Here is an 18,013-nt window from a genome sequence, read left to right as displayed (position 1 = left end):
ATTCGGGCTCTCTAATGCTCCATCTGTGTTTCAGTCCTTTATGCATGATATTTTCCGGGAGTATCTGGATAAATTTATGATTGTATATTTGGATGATATTTTGGTTTTTTCCGATGATTGGGAGTCTCATGTGAAGCAGGTCAGGATGGTATTATTATTATTATTATTATTATTATTAATTTATATAGCACCATTAATTCCATGGTGCTGTACATGGTATTTCAGATTCTTCGTGCTAATACACTGTTTGTGAAGGGGTCTAAGTGCCTTTTTGGAGTTCAGAAGGTTTCTTTTCTGGGGTTCATTTTTTCTCCCTCGGCTATTGAAATGGACCCTGTTAAGGTCCAGGCTATTTATGATTGGACTCAACCCACATCTGTGAAGAGCCTTCAGAAATTTTTGGGCTTTGCTAATTTTTATCGCCGCTTTATTGCTAATTTTTCTACTGTGGTTAAACCTCTGACCGATTTGACCAAGAAAGGTGCAGATGTGGTGAATTGGTCCTCTGCGGCTGTGGAGGCCTTTCAGAAGCTTAAGCGTTGTTTTACTTCTGCCCCTGTGTTGCGTCAGCCAGATGTTTCTCCCCCTTTTCAGGTTGAGGTTGATGCTTCTGAGATTGGGGCAGGAGCTGTTCTGTCTCAGAGAAGTTCTGATGGCTCTGTGTTGAAGCCGTGTGCTTTCTTCTCCAGAAAGTTTTCGCCTGCTGAGCGTAATTATGATGTCGGCAATCGGGAGTTGTTGGCTATGAAGTGGGCATTCGAGGAGTGGCGACATTGGCTTGAGGGAGCCAAGCATCGTGTTGTGGTCTTGACCGATCATAAGAATCTGATTTACCTTGAGTCGGCCAAGCGGTTGAATCCTAGACAGGCTCGGTGGTCTTTGTTTTTCTCCCGTTTTGATTTTGTGGTCTCGTATCTTCCGGGATCTAAGAATGTGAAGGCTGATGCCCTGTCTAGGAGTTTTTTGCCTGATTCTCCTGGAGTCCGTGAGCCGGCTGGTATTCTCAAGGAAGGGGTGATTCTTTCTGCTATCTCCCCTGATTTGCGGCGGGTGCTTCAGGAGTTTCAGGCTGATAGACCCGACCGCTGTCCTGTGGGGAAATTGTTTGTTCCTGATAGATGGACTAGTAAGGTGATTTCTGAGATTCATTGTTCGGTGTTGGCTGGTCATCCTGGGATCTTTGGTACCAGAGATTTGGTTGCCAGGTCCTTTTGGTGGCCTTCTTTGTCACGGGATGTGCGTTCCTTCGTGCAGTCCTGTGAGATCTGTGCCCGGGCTAAGCCCTGCTGTTCTCATGCTAGTGGGTTGCTTTTGCCTTTGCCTATCCTTGAGAGGCCCTGGAAGCATATTTCCATGGATTTTATTTCTGATCTTCCTGTTTCTCAGAAGATGTCTGTCATCTGGGTGGTTTGTGACCGGTTTTCTAAAATGGTCCATTTGGTACCTTTGCCTAAGTTGCCTTCCTCCTCTGATTTGGTTCCTTTGTTTTTCCAGCATGTGGTTCGTTTGCATGGTATTCCGGAGAATATTGTGTCTGACAGAGGTATCCAGTTTGTTTCTAGGTTTTGGCGGTCCTTTTGTGGTAGAATGGGCATTAATTTGTCTTTTTCTTCGGCGTTTCACCCTTAGACAAATGGACAGATGGAGCGAACCAATCAGACCTTGGAAACCTATTTGAGATGCTTTGTGTCGGCTGATCAGGATGATTGGGTTACCTTCTTGCCGTTGGCCGAGTTTGCCCTTAATAATCGGGCTAGTTCGGCTACTTTGGTTTCGCCTTTTTTTGGTAATTTCGGTTTTCATCCTCGCTTTTCTTCAGGACAGTTTGAGCCTTCGGACTGTCCTGGGGTAGATTCTGTGGTGGACAGGTTGCAGCGGATTTGGACTTATGTGGTGGACAATTTAACATTGTCTCAGGAAAAGGTTCAACGTTTTGCTAAACGCCGTCGGTGCGTTGGTCCCCGGCTTCGGGTTGGGGATTTGGTCTGGTTGTCTTCTCGTCATGTTCCTATGAAGGTCTCTTCCCCTAAGTTCAAATCTCGTTTTATTGGTCCTTATAGGATTTCTGAAATTATCAATCCGGTGTCTTTTCGTTTGGCCCTTCCAGCTTCGTTTTCCATTCATAATTAGTGTTGAGCATTCCGATACCGCAAGCATCGGGTATCGGCCGATACTTGCGGGTATCGGAATTCTGATACCGAGATCCGATACTTTCGTGGTATCGGGAATTGGAATCGGAAGTTTCCAGTGTATGGTTCCCAGGGTCTGAAGGAGAGGAAACTCTCCTTCAGGCCCTGGGATCCATATAAATGTGGAAAATAAAGAATTAAAATAAAAAATATTGATATACTCACCTGTCCGGAGGCCCCTGGACTTTACCGCCGTAACCGGGAGCCTTCTTTGCTTAAAATGCGCGCGTTTAATGGTTTCCGTGACGTCATGGCTTCTGATTGGTCGCGTGCCGCCCATGTGACCGCGATGCGACCAATCACAACAAGCCGTGACGTAATTTTCAGGTCCTGATGCCTAATTCTAGGCATTCAGGATTTGAAAATTACGTCACGGCTTGTGATTGGTCGCGTCGCGGTCACATGGGCGGCACGCGACCAATCAGAAGCCGTGACGTAATTTTAAAATGCGTGTGTTTACTGCCTCCCGTGACGTCACAGCTTGTGATTGGTCGCGTCGCCCATGTGACCGCGACGCGACCAATCACAAGCCGTGACGTAATTTTCAGGTCCTGATGCCTAATTCTAGGCATTCAGGACCTGAAAATTACGTCACGGCTTGTTGTGATTGGTCGCGTCGCGGTCACATGGGCGGCACGCGACCAATCAGAAGCCGTGACGTCACGGAAACCATTAAACGCGCGCATTTTAAGCAAAGAAGGCTCCCGGTTACGGCGGTAAAGTCCAGGCTGCGTCGGAGAGGTGAGTATATCAATATTTTTTATTTTAATTCTTTATTTTACACATTAATATGGTTCCCAGGGCCTGAAGGAGAGTTTCCTCTCCTTCAGACCCTGGGAACTATCAGGGATACCGTCCGATACTTGAGTCCCATTGACTTGTATTGGTATCGGTATCGGATTAGATCCGATACTTTGCCGGTATCGGCCGATACTTTCCGATACAGATACTTTCAAGTATCGGACAGTATTGCTCAACACTATTCATAATGTGTTCCATAGATCTTTGTTGCGGAGATATGTGGTGCCCATGGTTCCCTCCGTTGACCCTCCTGCTCCGGTGTTGGTTGAGGGGGAGCTGGAATATGTGGTGGAGAAGATTTTGGATTCTCGTCTTTCAAGGCGGAAACTTCAGTATCTGGTCAAGTGGAAGGGTTATGGCCAGGAGGATAACTCTTGGGTTTTTGCCTCCGATGTCCATGCTGCCGATTTGGTACGTGCTTTTCATTTGGCTCGTCCCGATCGGCCTGGGGGCTCTGGTGAGGGTTCGGTGACCCCTCCTCAAGGGGGGGTTACTGTTGTGAATTCCGTTCTTGGGCTCCATCCTGTGGTTGCTAATGGTATTTTTGGGAGTTCTGCTCTTGGGCTCCCTCTGGTGGTTTCAAGTGGAACTTAGCAGCTGCTTTCACTAATCGGTTCCCTGGCCTTGTTATTTAACTGGGCTTTTGGCTGTAGTTGATGCCAGCTGTCAATATTTCTTCCTGTGGATTCAGTCCTTTCCTGGAAGTTCTCTGTTGGCCAGTCCATTTCAGCTTAAGATAAGTTCTGCTAGTTTTTGGGTGTTTCCCTGCTTATGACCTTCTGTTCAGTTTAAGCTATGTCTCTTTTGTCCAGCTTGTCATTATGAAATATTCCGGCTAGTTGGAAGCTCTGGGGTTGCAGATTTGCCCCTCCACACCGTGAGTCGGTGTGGAGGTTATTTTTGTAAACTCTGCGTGGACATTTAGTTTTTATACTGACCGCACAGTAGCCTTTTCTATCTCTGTCTATTTAGATAGTATTGGCCTCCTTTGCTAAAATCTAGTTTCATTTCTGAGTTTGTCATTTCCGTCTCCATTCACCGTCAATATTTATGGGGGGCTATCCTTCCTTTGGGGGTTTCTCAGAGGCGAGATAGTTTTCCGTTTCCATCTTCAGGGGTAGCTAGTTCTTAGGCTGTGAAGAGGCATCTAGGCAGAGATAGGAACGCTCCACGGCTATTTCTAGTGTTGGTGTTAGGAGTAGGGATTGCGGTCAGTAAAGCTACCACCTCCTCAGAGCTAGTACATTATTTGTTTTACCCACTAGGTCATTTCAGTGCTGCTCCATAATCACTAGGACATATTGGTGATTACTGTCTGTGGAGCTGCCACCTCCTCTGAGCTTGTCCATGATTGGTTTTACCCACCAGTTCATCTCAGTACCACTCCGAAGCCACCAGGTCATAACAGTGTTGTATTGTAATGTATACTATGTCATGCATTTTTGTATACATATCATGTCATGTGAATTGTGTTATAATGTACAATATGTAGTAGAGCTATAAATACTGTATAGCATGGGATGTGATAATGTAAGGCATAGTGCATAAGATAGGTAGTGTAAGATGTAGATAGTTGACTGTAGTATAGGTAGTGACGATAAGATAAGCTAAGATAGAGTTAATGTTTGGGACTAGCCCACACAGGGTGAGGTTAGTGTTAGGGAAAGTGCCTGTATCATGAATAGAGCTGCATGAATGGGTGACCCTAAGTGAGAGGAGATCAAGGATGAGGTATGGTGTTCTCCTGAAGAGAAGTGACTGACAAAACATAATGGTCTTTTGGTAGATGTGCCCTTGGATAGGAAGCTGAGTCACCAACCCCAGAACTTGTAATGGAGAAGGTAATGGACCAAGCAAGGCTGAGTATGAAGGACTAGTGGGGGTCCCAAGTGCAAGGGTTCCAAGGCACCAGTAGTGGAAGAAATGGACATAGGAAGAAAAAAAGACTAGACTGATAATGGTATGCAGGTCCACAAAACAATAAAATATCCAAAAACCTTTATTACACCTCAAACAAGACAATGTTAAAACCATTTAAAACACATGTAAAAATGACCAATAACCAACACCCCCAAATATAGGGCCATATGGACCATTGAGTAGAAATTCACCATGAGAAATGGAACGGCTAATGGGAAAAGCACATGTCAAAACCGGATCATATCTGATCAAGACAATTATGACAGTTATATACATATAGAAAAAACATGTGCTAATGACAACCCACAATGCATCAAAATTATGACATAATAACAGCAATACATATGTATAGAAAAGATTCACTAGCATGATATGCATAAAATGTCACGGATATGCCAGCCAATAAATCTGCAATCATTTAGAAGACATATTGTTATGGAAATTTGGTTTGGGATGAATCTATCTCCGTTTGTGCTGCGGCCGTTCCCAATTATCAGATCAGATATGTTGAGCGCTCAAGAAAGAATTGCACTGACACGAAAGTGACAGAATAACATTCGATCCAGATCTCCTGGTTTATTCTTTGATACATAGTTTTATAGGTGCGTATAGAAAAGGGGTAGTTAGTAAATTAACATACAATTTAGCTATTATTTCATTGGTTGACTGAGTACATAATATATTTTGACTGAGTATATGGCATATTCTGACTAAGTTCTACCTAGCAACAAGCTGATTTAGCACTCTTAAAAGTAGCTGTCACCCTTATCCTGCTATTCAGCAGGATTCTAGAAATTAGTTCAAGACTAGAGTTGAGCGACTTTCATTTTTTTAAGATCGAGTCGGGTTTTGAGAAACCCGATTTTGTCCAGAGTCGAGTCGAGTGCAGTCGGCCGATTATCGCTAAAAGTCGGGGATCGACCGAAACACGAAACCCAATGCAAGTCAATGGGGAAGCATAGTCGGCAGTGAGTGGAGGCCAGGAAAACACCTACAGTGCCCATTTTAATGCCAAAAACATCCATTCTTGTTTCTGAAGCTTGCCAATCTTAATTAACTGTATAATAATAGTTGGGCATAGGGAATTGGGGGAAAGTTGTGGGGGGAGTAGGGCTGGCTCAAGTTTTTCGTGGGCCCAGGAAATGCGGACTACGTCACGGCGGTGTTGCAGGGAAAGGTAAGTATTTCAACGTTGCAAGTGCTGTGATCCTGAGCAAGCAGGGGGGGCCCACTCGTTCGCATTTGCACTGGCACAGGGCCCCTCAAAGTACAGCGATGTGTGTTTGCATGGCGGGGGCGCCTCCCACCAGCAGTGACACTTTTGCGTACTCTGAGGGGCCCTGTGCCAGTGACGTCGCCAACGAGTATGCCCCCCCACCTGATGAAGGAACCTGCACTTTCATCTGCACCTTCCTCTCTGTCCCTGTGTAAGGTGGTATAACATGCGGGAAGGGGAACCTTACTTTCAGCAGGGTCAGATTCTGGCTGTGTAGAGTATAAGGGGAATGTAGTGGTCTAGGTCAATGTACCAGCAGACTCATCTAGCAGTGGCTGGGCAATGGGCAGGATGAGGAGGAAACAGATATAGGGCCAAAGAATAAAGTAGGCTAAATGCAGTTCAAAATTGGTAACAGGACTAAACAGGCGGCATTGCTTTGTTCAGTGGAGTAGCAAACCCAAGAGCAGCAGACACTGTTTCAAGGGCATAACCACACTAGTAGGCCAAATGCAGTTTAATATCTGATAGTATAGGGCGAAAGCCAGAATGTGGAAGCTCAGCTTTGTTCAGTTGAGGAAAACACCAGGCAGGGGCAGACAGACACCTTTAGTAGGCCGGAACAGCCAATTGCATTTTTAAAAATGGTAATTTGGAACAGAAGGTTGAGGCTCAGCTTTATTCAGTTGAGGACAACACCAGGCAGGGGCAGACAGACACCTTTAGTAGGCCGGAACAGCCAATTGCATTTTTAAAAATGGTAATTTGGAACAGAAGGTTGAAGCTCAGCTTTATTCAGTTGAGGACAACACCAGGCAGGGGCAGACAGACACCTTTAGTAGGCCGGAACAGCCAATGTTTTAAAAAAACAGCAGTTAGTAAGAGGCAGAAGGTAGAAGCTCAGCTTTATTCAGTTGAGGACAACACCAGGCAGGGGCAGACAGACACCTTTAGTAGGCCGGAACAGCCAATGGCATTTTTAAAAATGGTAATTTGGAACTGAAGGTTGAAGCTCAGCTTTATTCAGTTGAGGACAACACCAGGCAGGGGCAGACAGACACCTTTAGTAGGCCGGAACAGCCAATTGCATTTTTAAAAATGGTAATTTGGAACAGAAGGTTGAGGCTCAGCTTTATTCAGTTGAGGACAACACCAGGCAGGGGCAGACAGACACCTTTAGTAGGCCGGAACAGCCAATTGCATTTTTAAAAATGGTAATTTGGAACAGAAGGTTGAAGCTCAGCTTTATTCAGTTGAGGACAACACCAGGCAGGGGCAGACAGACACCTTTAGTAGGCCGGAACAGCCAATTTTTTTAAAAAACAGCAGTTAGTAAGAGGCAGAAGGTAGAAGCTCAGCTTTATTCAGTTGAGGACAACACCAGGCAGGGGCAGACAGACACCTTTAGTAGGCCGGAACAGCCAATTGCATTTTTAAAAATGGTAATTTGGAACAGAAGGTTGAAGCTCAGCTTTATTCAGTTGAGGACAACACCAGGCAGGGGCAGACATTCACCTTTAGTAGGCCGGAACAGCCAATTTTTTAAAAAAACAGCAGTTAGTAAGAGGCAGAAGGTAGAAGCTCAGCTTTATTCAGTTGAGGACAACACCAGGCAGGGGCAGACAGACACCTTTAGTAGGCCGGAACAGCCAATTGCATTTTTAAAAATGGTAATTTGGAACAGAAGGTTGAAGCTCAGCTTTATTCAGTTGAGGACAACACCAGGCAGGGGCAGACAGACACCTTTAGTAGGCCGGAACAGCCAATGGCATTTTTAAAAATGGTAATTTGGAAGTGAAGGTTGAAGCTCAGCTTTATTCAGTTGAGGACAACACCAGGCAGGGGCAGACATTCACCTTTAGTAGGCCGGAACAGCCAATTGCATTTTTAAAAATGGTAATTTGGAACAGAAGGTTGAGGCTCAGCTTTATTCAGTTGAGGACAACACCAGGCAGGGGCAGACAGACACCTTTAGTAGGCCGGAACAGCCAATTGCATTTTTAAAAATGGTAATTTGGAACAGAAGGTTGAGGCTCAGCTTTATTCAGTTGAGGACAACACCAGGCAGGGGCAGACAGACACCTTTAGTAGGCCGGAACAGCCAATTGCATTTTTAAAAATGGTAATTTGGAACAGAAGGTTGAAGCTCAGCTTTATTCAGTTGAGGACAACACCAGGCAGGGGCAGACAGACACCTTTAGTAGGCCGGAACAGCCAATTTTTTAAAAAAACAGCAGTTAGTAAGAGGCAGAAGGTAGAAGCTCAGCTTTATTCAGTTGAGGACAACACCAGGCAGGGGCAGACATTCACCTTTAGTAGGCCGGAACAGCCAATTGCATTTTTAAAAATGGTAATTTGGAAAAGAAGGTTGAAGCTCAGCTTTATTCAGTTGAGGACAACACCAGGCAGGGGCAGACAGACACATTTAGTAGGCCGGAACAGCCAATTTTTTAAAAAAACAGCAGTTAGTAAGAGGCAGAAGGTAGAAGCTCAGCTTTATTCAGTTGAGGACAACACCAGGCAGGGGCAGACATTCACCTTTAGTAGGCCGGAACAGCCAATTGCATTTTTAAAAATGGTAATTTGGAACAGAAGGTTGAAGCTCAGCTTTATTCAGTTGAGGACAACACCAGGCAGGGGCAGACAGACACCTTTAGTAGGCCGGAACAGCCAATTTTTTAAAAAAACAGCAGTTAGTAAGAGGCAGAAGGTAGAAGCTCAGCTTTATTCAGTTGAGGACAACACCAGGCAGGGGCAGACAGACACCTTTAGTAGGCCGGAACAGCCAATTGCATTTTTAAAAATGGTAATTTGGAACAGAAGGTTGAAGCTCAGCTTTATTCAGTTGAGGACAACACCAGGCAGGGGCAGACAGACACCTTTAGTAGGCCGGAACAGCCAATTTTTTAAAAAAACAGCAGTTAGTAAGAGGCAGAAGGTAGAAGCTCAGCTTTATTCAGTTGAGGACAACACCAGGCAGGGGCAGACACCTTTAGAAGGACGGAACAGCCAATTTTTTTAAAAACAGCAGTTAATCAGAGCCAGAAGGTAGAAGCTCAGCTTTATTCAGTTGAGGACAACTTGAACTAGGGACTGCAGACAGACTTTGCAGGCTGTCCCCTGTGTGGACCATGCATCCAATACATTAACCCATTTAGCCACAAAGGACACGTAACCTTCCGTGGCCAGGCCTACAGGTCCATGTGTCTGTTGTCAGGTATACCTTTGGACTGACAAATTGACAGAATGCAAGGACAATGCGGTCTTTAACATGCAGGTGGAGGGGTGGGATGGCTTTTCTCGCAAAAGAATTGTCAACTGGGTAGCTCATAGCGTGGTATATCGTAGTTCATCCTGGCTTTATTAATATTAAATTAAATAAAAAAATAGGCTCTAGGCACTTTATTATTGGTTCCAGGGGTACACGGGCAGCAGTGGTCAGGTGAGTGGAGGCCTAGTGGAAGGAGGGACCTTAGACAGGCTTCGAAGGCCTAACATAATAAAATGGGCTGGCGGTAGGCACTTTATTATTGGTTCCAGGGGTACACGGGCAGCAGTGGTCTGGTCAGTGGAGGCCTAGTGGAAGAAGGGACCGCAGACAGGCTTCAAAGGCCTAACATAATAAAATGGGCTGGCTGTAGGCACTTTATTATTGGTTCCAGGGGTACACGGGCAGCAGTGGTCAGGTGAGTGGAGGCCTAGTGGAAGGAGGGACCGCAGACAGGCTTCGAAGGCCTAACACAATAAAATGGGCTGGCTGTAGGCACTTTAAAATTGGTTCCAGGGGTACACGGGCAGCAGTGGTCTGGTCAGTGGAGGCCTAGTGGAAGGAGGGACCGCAGACAGGCTTCGAAGGCCTAACACAATAAAATGGGCTGGCTGTAGGCACTTTAAAATTGGTTCCAGGGGTACACGGGCAGCAGTGGTCTGGTCAGTGGAGGCCTAGTGGAAGGAGGAACCGCAGACAGGCTTCGAAGGCCTAAAATAACAAACAATAGGCTCATGGCAGTTTTACAGCGGTTACATGGATACACGGGCAGCTTGGTGGTGAGTGGAGGAGTATTTAAAGTAGGGACCGCAGACAGGCTATCAAAGGCCTAAAATAACAAACAGTAGGCTCATGGCAGCTTTACAGCGGTTACATGGATACACGGGCAGGCAGCTGGTGATGAGTGGAGGAGTATTTAAAGTAGGGACCGCAGACAGGCTATCAAAGGCCTAAAATAACAAACAATAGGCTCATGGCAGCTTTACAGCGGTTACATGGATACACAGGCAGCTTGGTGGTCAGTGGAGGAGTATTTAAAGTAGGGACCGCAGACAGGCTATCAAAGGCCTAAAATAACAAACAATAGGCTCATGGCAGCTTTACAGCGGTTACATGGATACACGGGCAGGCAGCTGGTGATGAGTGGAGGAGTATTTAAAGTAGGGACCGCAGACAGGCTATCAAAGGCCTAAAATAACAAACAATAGGCTCATGGCAGCTTTACAGCGGTTACATGGATACACAGGCAGCTTGGTGGTGAGTGGAGGAGTATTTAAAGTAGGGACCGCAGACAGGCTATCAAAGGCCTAAAATAACAAACAATAGACTCATGGCAGTTTTACAGCGGTTACATGGATACACGGGCAGGCAGCTTGGTGGTCAGTGGAGGAGTATTTAAAGTAGGGACCGCAGACAGGCTATCAAAGGACTAAAATAACAAACAATAGGCTCATGGCAGCTTTACAGCGGTTACATGGATACACAGGCAGCTTGGTGGTGAGTGGAGGAGTATTTAAAGTAGGGACCGCAGACAGGCTATCAAAGGCCTAAAATAACAAACAATAGGCTCATGGCAGCTTTACAGCGGTTACATGGATACACAGGCAGCTTGGTGGTGAGTGGAGGAGTATTTAAAGTAGGGACCGCAGACAGGCTATCAAAGGCCTAAAATAACAAACAATAGGCTCATGGCAGCTTTACAGCGGTTACATGGATACACAGGCAGCTTGGTGGTCAGTGGAGGAGTATTTAAAGTAGGGACCGCAGACAGGCTATCAAAGGCCTAAAATAACAAACAATAGGCTCATGGCAGCTTTACAGCGGTTACATGGATACACGGGCAGGCAGCTGGTGATGTGTGGAGGAGTATTTAAAGTAGGGACCGCAGACAGGCTATCAAAGGCCTAAAATAACAAACAATAGGCTCATGGCAGCTTTACAGCGGTTACATGGATACACGGGCAGGCAGCTGGTGATGAGTGGAGGAGTATTTAAAGTAGGGACCGCAGACAGGCTATCAAAGGCCTAAAATAACAAACAATAGGCTCATGGCAGCTTTACAGCGGTTACATGGATACACAGGCAGCTTGGTGGTCAGTGGAGGAGTATTTAAAGTAGGGACCGCAGACAGGCTATCAAAGGCCTAAAATAACAAACAATAGGCTCATGGCAGCTTTACAGCGGTTACATGGATACACGGGCAGGCAGCTGGTGATGAGTGGAGGAGTATTTAAAGTAGGGACCGCAGACAGGCTATCAAAGGCCTAAAATAACAAACAATAGGCTCATGGCAGCTTTACAGCGGTTACATGGATACACAGGCAGCTTGGTGGTGAGTGGAGGAGTATTTAAAGTAGGGACCGCAGACAGGCTATCAAAGGCCTAAAATAACAAACAATAGGCTCATGGCAGTTTTACATCGGTTACATGGATACACAGGCAGCTTGGTGGTCAGTGGAGGAGTATTTAAAGTAGGGACCGCAGACAGGCTATCAAAGGCCTAAAATAACAAACAATAGACTCATGGCAGCTTTACAGCGGTTACATGGATACACAGGCAGCTTGGTGGTGAGTGGAGGAGTATTTAAAGTAGGGACCGCAGACAGGCTATCAAAGGCCTAAAATAACAAACAATAGGCTCATGGCAGTTTTACAGCGGTTACATGGATACACGGGCAGGCAGCTTGGTGGTCAGTGGAGGAGTATTTAAAGTAGGGACCGCAGACAGGCTATCAAAGGCCTAAAATAACAAACAATAGGCTCATGGCAGCTTTACAGCGGTTACATGGATACACAGGCAGCTTGGTGGTGAGTGGAGGAGTATTTAAAGTAGGGACCGCAGACAGGCTATCAAAGGCCTAAAATAACAAACAATAGGCTCATGGCAGTTTTACAGCGGTTACATGGATACACGGGCAGGCAGCTGGTGATGAGTGGAGGAGTATTTAAAGTAGGGACCGCAGACAGGCTATCAAAGGCCTAAAATAACAAACAATAGGCTCATGGCAGCTTTACAGCGGTTACATGGATACACAGGCAGCTTGGTGGTGAGTGGAGGAGTATTTAAAGTAGGGACCGCAGACAGGCTATCAAAGGCCTAAAATAACAAACAATAGGCTCATGGCAGTTTTACATCGGTTACATGGATACACAGGCAGCTTGGTGGTCAGTGGAAGAGTATTTAAAGTAGGGACCGCAGACAGGCTATCAAAGGCCTAAAATAACAAACAATAGGCTCATGGCAGTTTTACATCGGTTACATGGATACACAGGCAGCTTGGTGGTCAGTGGAAGAGTATTTAAAGTAGGGACCGCAGACAGGCTATCAAAGGCCTAAAATAACAAACAATAGGCTCATGGCAGTTTCACAGCGGTTACATGGATACACAGGCAGCTTGGTGGTCAGTGGAGGAGTATTTAAAGTAGGGACCGCAGACAGGCTATCAAAGGCCTAAAATAACAAACAATAGGCTCATGGCAGCTTTACAGCGGTTACATGGATACACAGGCAGCTTGGTGGTGAGTGGAGGAGTAGTGCAAGGAGTGTCTGTCCCAGTACTCCCAAAATATAAATAGATGTTAATGTCTCGCAAAACAACCAAAACAAAAAAAAAAGGTGGCATACTTAGGTACAGGGGTGGGCTCATCTACTGAGTTTCTGACATAGTAATTTGGCAGTAACTATTTAATGGTGCCAATATAGGACACAGACACAGACTACTTTAAGTTGCATCATAGATGTCTACAAATTTGTATTGTCAGTGCCAGACATTGAATGATGTCAGCGAATAGACTAAAGATTGGTGGAGCTGTGCGACATAATTTTGCACGTGGTAGAGCACATTTTGAGCTGGGGTAGGGGGGAACTCTCTTGAGGCCGGCGGGACCGCCCCAGGGCCCCTCATGTTACAACGGTGTGTCTGACGTTGGGTGCGCACCACCACCGCCAGAGACACTACATTGTACTATGAGGGACCCAGTAGCAATGCCGTCAACCAAAAGCGAGCACACCCACCTCTTCAGACAAACAGCAGTCTCACGGGTGCTTGCGCCAAGTCGCGATACCACGGCCCCGTGTGGGGAGTTTTGCCATTTAGGGAGGTGTAAACATGTCGTATGCTGTACAATCAGCTGCAGCAAATTAGACATTAGAAAAGTAATTCACAGGCAAGAGCCTTTCATAGGAAAGCTAGGTGTCGGCCGGGCAAGGTGGGGCAAAAGATTTCGAAATCCAGTTGTGGTTCATTTTAATGAATGTTAGATCGTCAACATTTTGGGTAGCCAGACGAGTCCTTTTTTCGGTTAATATTGAACCTGCAGCACTGAATACTCTTTCTGATAGGACACTTGCTGCCGGGCAAGCAAGCTCCTGCAATGCATATTCTGCCAATTCTGGCCAGGTGTCTAATTTGGAGGCCCAGTAATCAAATGGGAATGACGGTTGAGGGAGAACATCGATAAGGGATGAAAAATAGTTAGTAACCATACTGGACAAATGTTGTCTCCTGTCACTTTCAATTGATGCAGCAGTACCTGTCCTGTCTGCGGTCATAGCAAAATCACTCCACAACCTGGTCAGAAAACCCCTCTGTCCAACGCCACTTCTGATGTGTGCACCCCTAACACTCCTAGTCTGCTGCCCCCTGGAGCTCGTGTGAGAACGATCACGTGCGCTGTGTGCTGGGAATGCCTGAAGCAAACGGTCAACAAGAGTTGATTGTTTGGTTGCTAATATTAGTTCCAAGTTCTCATGTGGCATAATATTTTGCAATTTGCCTTTATAGCGTGGATCAAGGAGGCAGGCCAACCAGTAATCGTCATCGTTCATCATTTTCGTAATGCGTGTGTCCCTTTTTAGGATACGTAAGGCATAATCCGCCATGTGGGCCAAAGTTCCAGTTGTCAAATCTCCGGTTGTGATTGGTTGAGGGGCAGTTGCAGGCAAATCTACGTCACTTGTGTCCCTCAAAAAACCAGAACCCGGCCGTGACACGCAACCAATTTCCTGTGCCCCCGGGAAAGGTTCGGCATTAAAAATATACTCATCCCCATCATCCTCCTCGTCCTCCACCTCCTCTTCGCCCGCTACCTCGTCCTGTACACTGCCCTGACCAGACAATGGCTGACTGTCATCAAGGCTTTCCTCTTCCTCTGGTGCAGACGCCTGCTCCTTTATGTGCGTCAAACTTTGCATCAGCAGACGCATTAGGGGGATGCTCATGCTTATTACGGCGTTGTCTGCACTAACCAGCCGTGTGCATTCCTCAAAACACTGAAGGACTTGACACATGTCTTGTATCTTAGACCACTGCACACCTGACAACTCCATGTCTGCCATCCTACTGCCTGCCCGTGTATCCTCCCACAAATAAATAACAGCACGCCTCTGTTCGCACAGTCTCTGAAGCATGTGCAGTGTTGAGTTCCACCTTGTTGCAACGTCTATGATTAGGCGATGCTGGGGAAGGTTCAAAGACCGCTGATAGGTCTGCATACGGCTGGCGTGTACAGGCGAACGTCGGATATGTGAGCAAAGTGCACGCACTTTGAGGAGCAGGTCGGAGAACCCAGGATAAGTTTTCAATAAGCACTGCACCACCAGGTTTAAGGTGTGAGCCAGGCAAGGAATGTGTTTCAGTTGGGAAAGGGAGATGGCAGCCATGAAATTCCTTCCGTTATCACTCACTACCTTGCCTGCCTCAAGATCTACTGTGCCCAGCCACGACTGCGTTTCTTGTTGCAAGAACTCGGATAGAACTTCCGCGGTGTGTCTGTTGTCGCCCAAACACTTCATAGCCAATACAGCCTGCTGACGCTTGGCAGTAGCTGGCCCATAATGGGACAACTGGTGTGCAACAGTGTCATCTGCCGATGGAGTGGTTGGCAGACTGCGTTCTGTGGAAGAGCTGTAGCTTCTGCAGGAGGACGAGGAGGAGGAGGAGGAGGGGGTGCGAACGCCTACAGCCAACTGTTTCCTAGACCGTGGGCTAGGCACAACTGTCCCTAAATTGATATCGCCTGTGGACCCTGCATCCACCACATTCACCCAGTGTGCCGTGATGGACACATAACGTCCCTGGCCATGCCTACTGGTCCATGCATCTGTAGTCAGGTGCACCTTTGTACTCACAGATTGCCTGAGTGCATGGACGATGCGCTGTTTAACATGCTGGTGCAGGGCTGGGATGGCTTTTCTGGAAAAAAAGTGTCGACTGGGTAGCTCGTATCGTGGTTCAGCGTACTCCATCAGGGCTTTAAAAGCTTCGCTTTCAACTAACCGGTAGGGCATCATCTCTAACGAGATTAGTCTAGCTATGTGGGCGTTAAAACCCTGTGTACGCGGATGCGAGGATAAGTACTTCCTTTTTCTAACCAGAGTCTCATGTAGGGTGAGCTGGACTGGAGAGCTGGAGATCGTGGAACTTTCGGGTGTGCCGGTGTACATGGCAGACTGAGAGACGGTTGGAGACGGTATTGTTTCCGCCGGTGCCCTAGATGCAATATTTCCTCCTACAAAACTGGTGGTTCCCTGACCCTGACTGCTTTTGGCTGGCAAAGAAACCTGCACAGATACTGCCGGTGGTGCGGAAAATGGTGGCCTTACAGTGACGGAAGGGATGTTGCGTTGCTGACTAGCTTCATTGGCCGAGGGTGCTACAACCTTAAGGGACGTTTGGTAGTTAGTCCAGGCTTGAAAATGCATGGTGGTTAAGTGTCTATGCATGCAACTAGTATTTAGACTTTTCAGATTCTGACCTCTGCTTAAGCTAGTTGAACATTTTTGACAGATGACTTTGCGCTGATCAGTTGGATGTTGTTTAAAAAAATGCCAGACTGCACTCTTCCTAGACTCGGATCCCTTTTCAGGGATTGCAGACTGAGCTTTAACCGGATGGCCACGCTGTCCTCCAACAGGTTTTGGCTTTGACACGCGTTTTGGGCCAGATACGGGCCCGGCAGATGGAACCTGTTGCGATGTTGATGCCTGCTGCGGCACCTCCTCCACCTCCGCTTCTGAACTACTGCCGCCTGCACCCTGTTCCCCCAATGGCTGCCAATCGGGGTCAATAACTGGGTCATCTATTACCTCCTCTTCGAGCTCGTGTGCAACTTCGTCTGTGTCACTGTGTCGGTCGGTGGTATAGCGTTCGTGGCGGGGCAACATAGTCTCATCAGGGTCTGATTGTGGATCTGTACCCTGAGAGGGCAATGTGGTGGTCTGAGTCAAAGGAGCAGCATAGTACTCTGGCTGTGGCTGTGCATCAGTGCACTCCATGTCAGAATATACTTGTAATGGGCATGGCCTGTTAAATGTTTCACTTTCTAAGCCAGGGACGGTATGTGTAAAGAGCTCCATGGAGTGACCCGTTGTGTCGCCTGCTGCATCCTTCTCTCTTGTTGTAGTTTTTGCTGAGGAGGACAAGGAAGCGACTTGTCCCTGACCATGAACATCCACAAGCGACGCGCTGCTTTTACATTTACCAGTTTCGGAAGAGGAGGCAAAAGAGCTAGAGGCTGAGTCTGCAATGTAAGCCAAAACTTGCTGTTGCTGCTCCGCCTTTAAAAGCGGTTTTCCTACTCCCAGAAAAGAGAGCGTTCGAGGCCTTGTGTAGCCTGACGACGAAACTGGCTCCACAGCTCCAGACTTAGGTGGAATATTTTTATCCCCACGACCACCTGATGCTCCACTACCATCATTACCAGCTGACAATGAACGCCCACGACGACCTCTTGCACCAGACTTCCTCATTGTTTTAAAATCTTAACCAAAGTAACTTTATTTGTTGCTGTCAAACAACTTACACGGTGAGCTATAACTTCAGTATGATTTCAATATCCCTTAACAGGTTGGTGAGACCACAAGGAAAATCAGGCACAATGTTACACACTCTGTTTTCTGTGGCACAAAATCACAGAGATGACACACACGCAGGACTGTCACTCAAGCACTAATGTCAATATTAATCTCCCACCTAATTTATTTATTTTTTTTTTTCAGGGAGACTTTAGAAACCAAATAATATTAAAAAAACCAAAAAAAATAAATAGCCTTTCTATGGCCCACTGAATGAGAGAGAGAGGTGGCACACCCAGGAGTCAAGACTGGCACACAAGCTGAAAGGGCAATATTACTCTCCCACTGTTTTTTTAAGTATTTTTTTTTTTATTTTCAGGGAGACTTTAGAAACCAAATAATATTTAAAAAACCAAAAAAATAAATAGGCTTTCTATGGCCCACTGAATGAGAGAGGTGGCACACCCAGGAGTCAAGACTGGCACACAAGCTGAAAGGGCAATATTACTCTCCCACTGTTTTTTTATGTATTTTTTGTTTTTTAAGGGAGACTTTAGAAACCCAATAATATTTAAAAAAATAAATAAATAGGCTTTCTATGGCCCACTGAATGAGAGAGGTGGCACACCCAGGAGTCAAGACTGGCACACAAGCTGAAAGGGCAATATTACTCTCCCACTGTTTTTTTAAGTTTTTTTTTTATTATTTTCAGGGAGACTTTAGAAACCAAATAATATTAAAAAAACCAAAAAAATAAATAGGCTTTCTATGGCCCACTGAATGAGAGAGAGGTGGCACACCCAGGAGTCAAGACTGGCACACAA

The sequence above is a fragment of the Ranitomeya variabilis genome, chromosome 6 (assembly GCF_051348905.1).
Source record: "Ranitomeya variabilis isolate aRanVar5 chromosome 6, aRanVar5.hap1, whole genome shotgun sequence".
Lineage (NCBI taxonomy): Eukaryota > Metazoa > Chordata > Amphibia > Anura > Dendrobatidae > Ranitomeya > Ranitomeya variabilis.
This window is presented reverse-complemented; position numbering follows the sequence as displayed.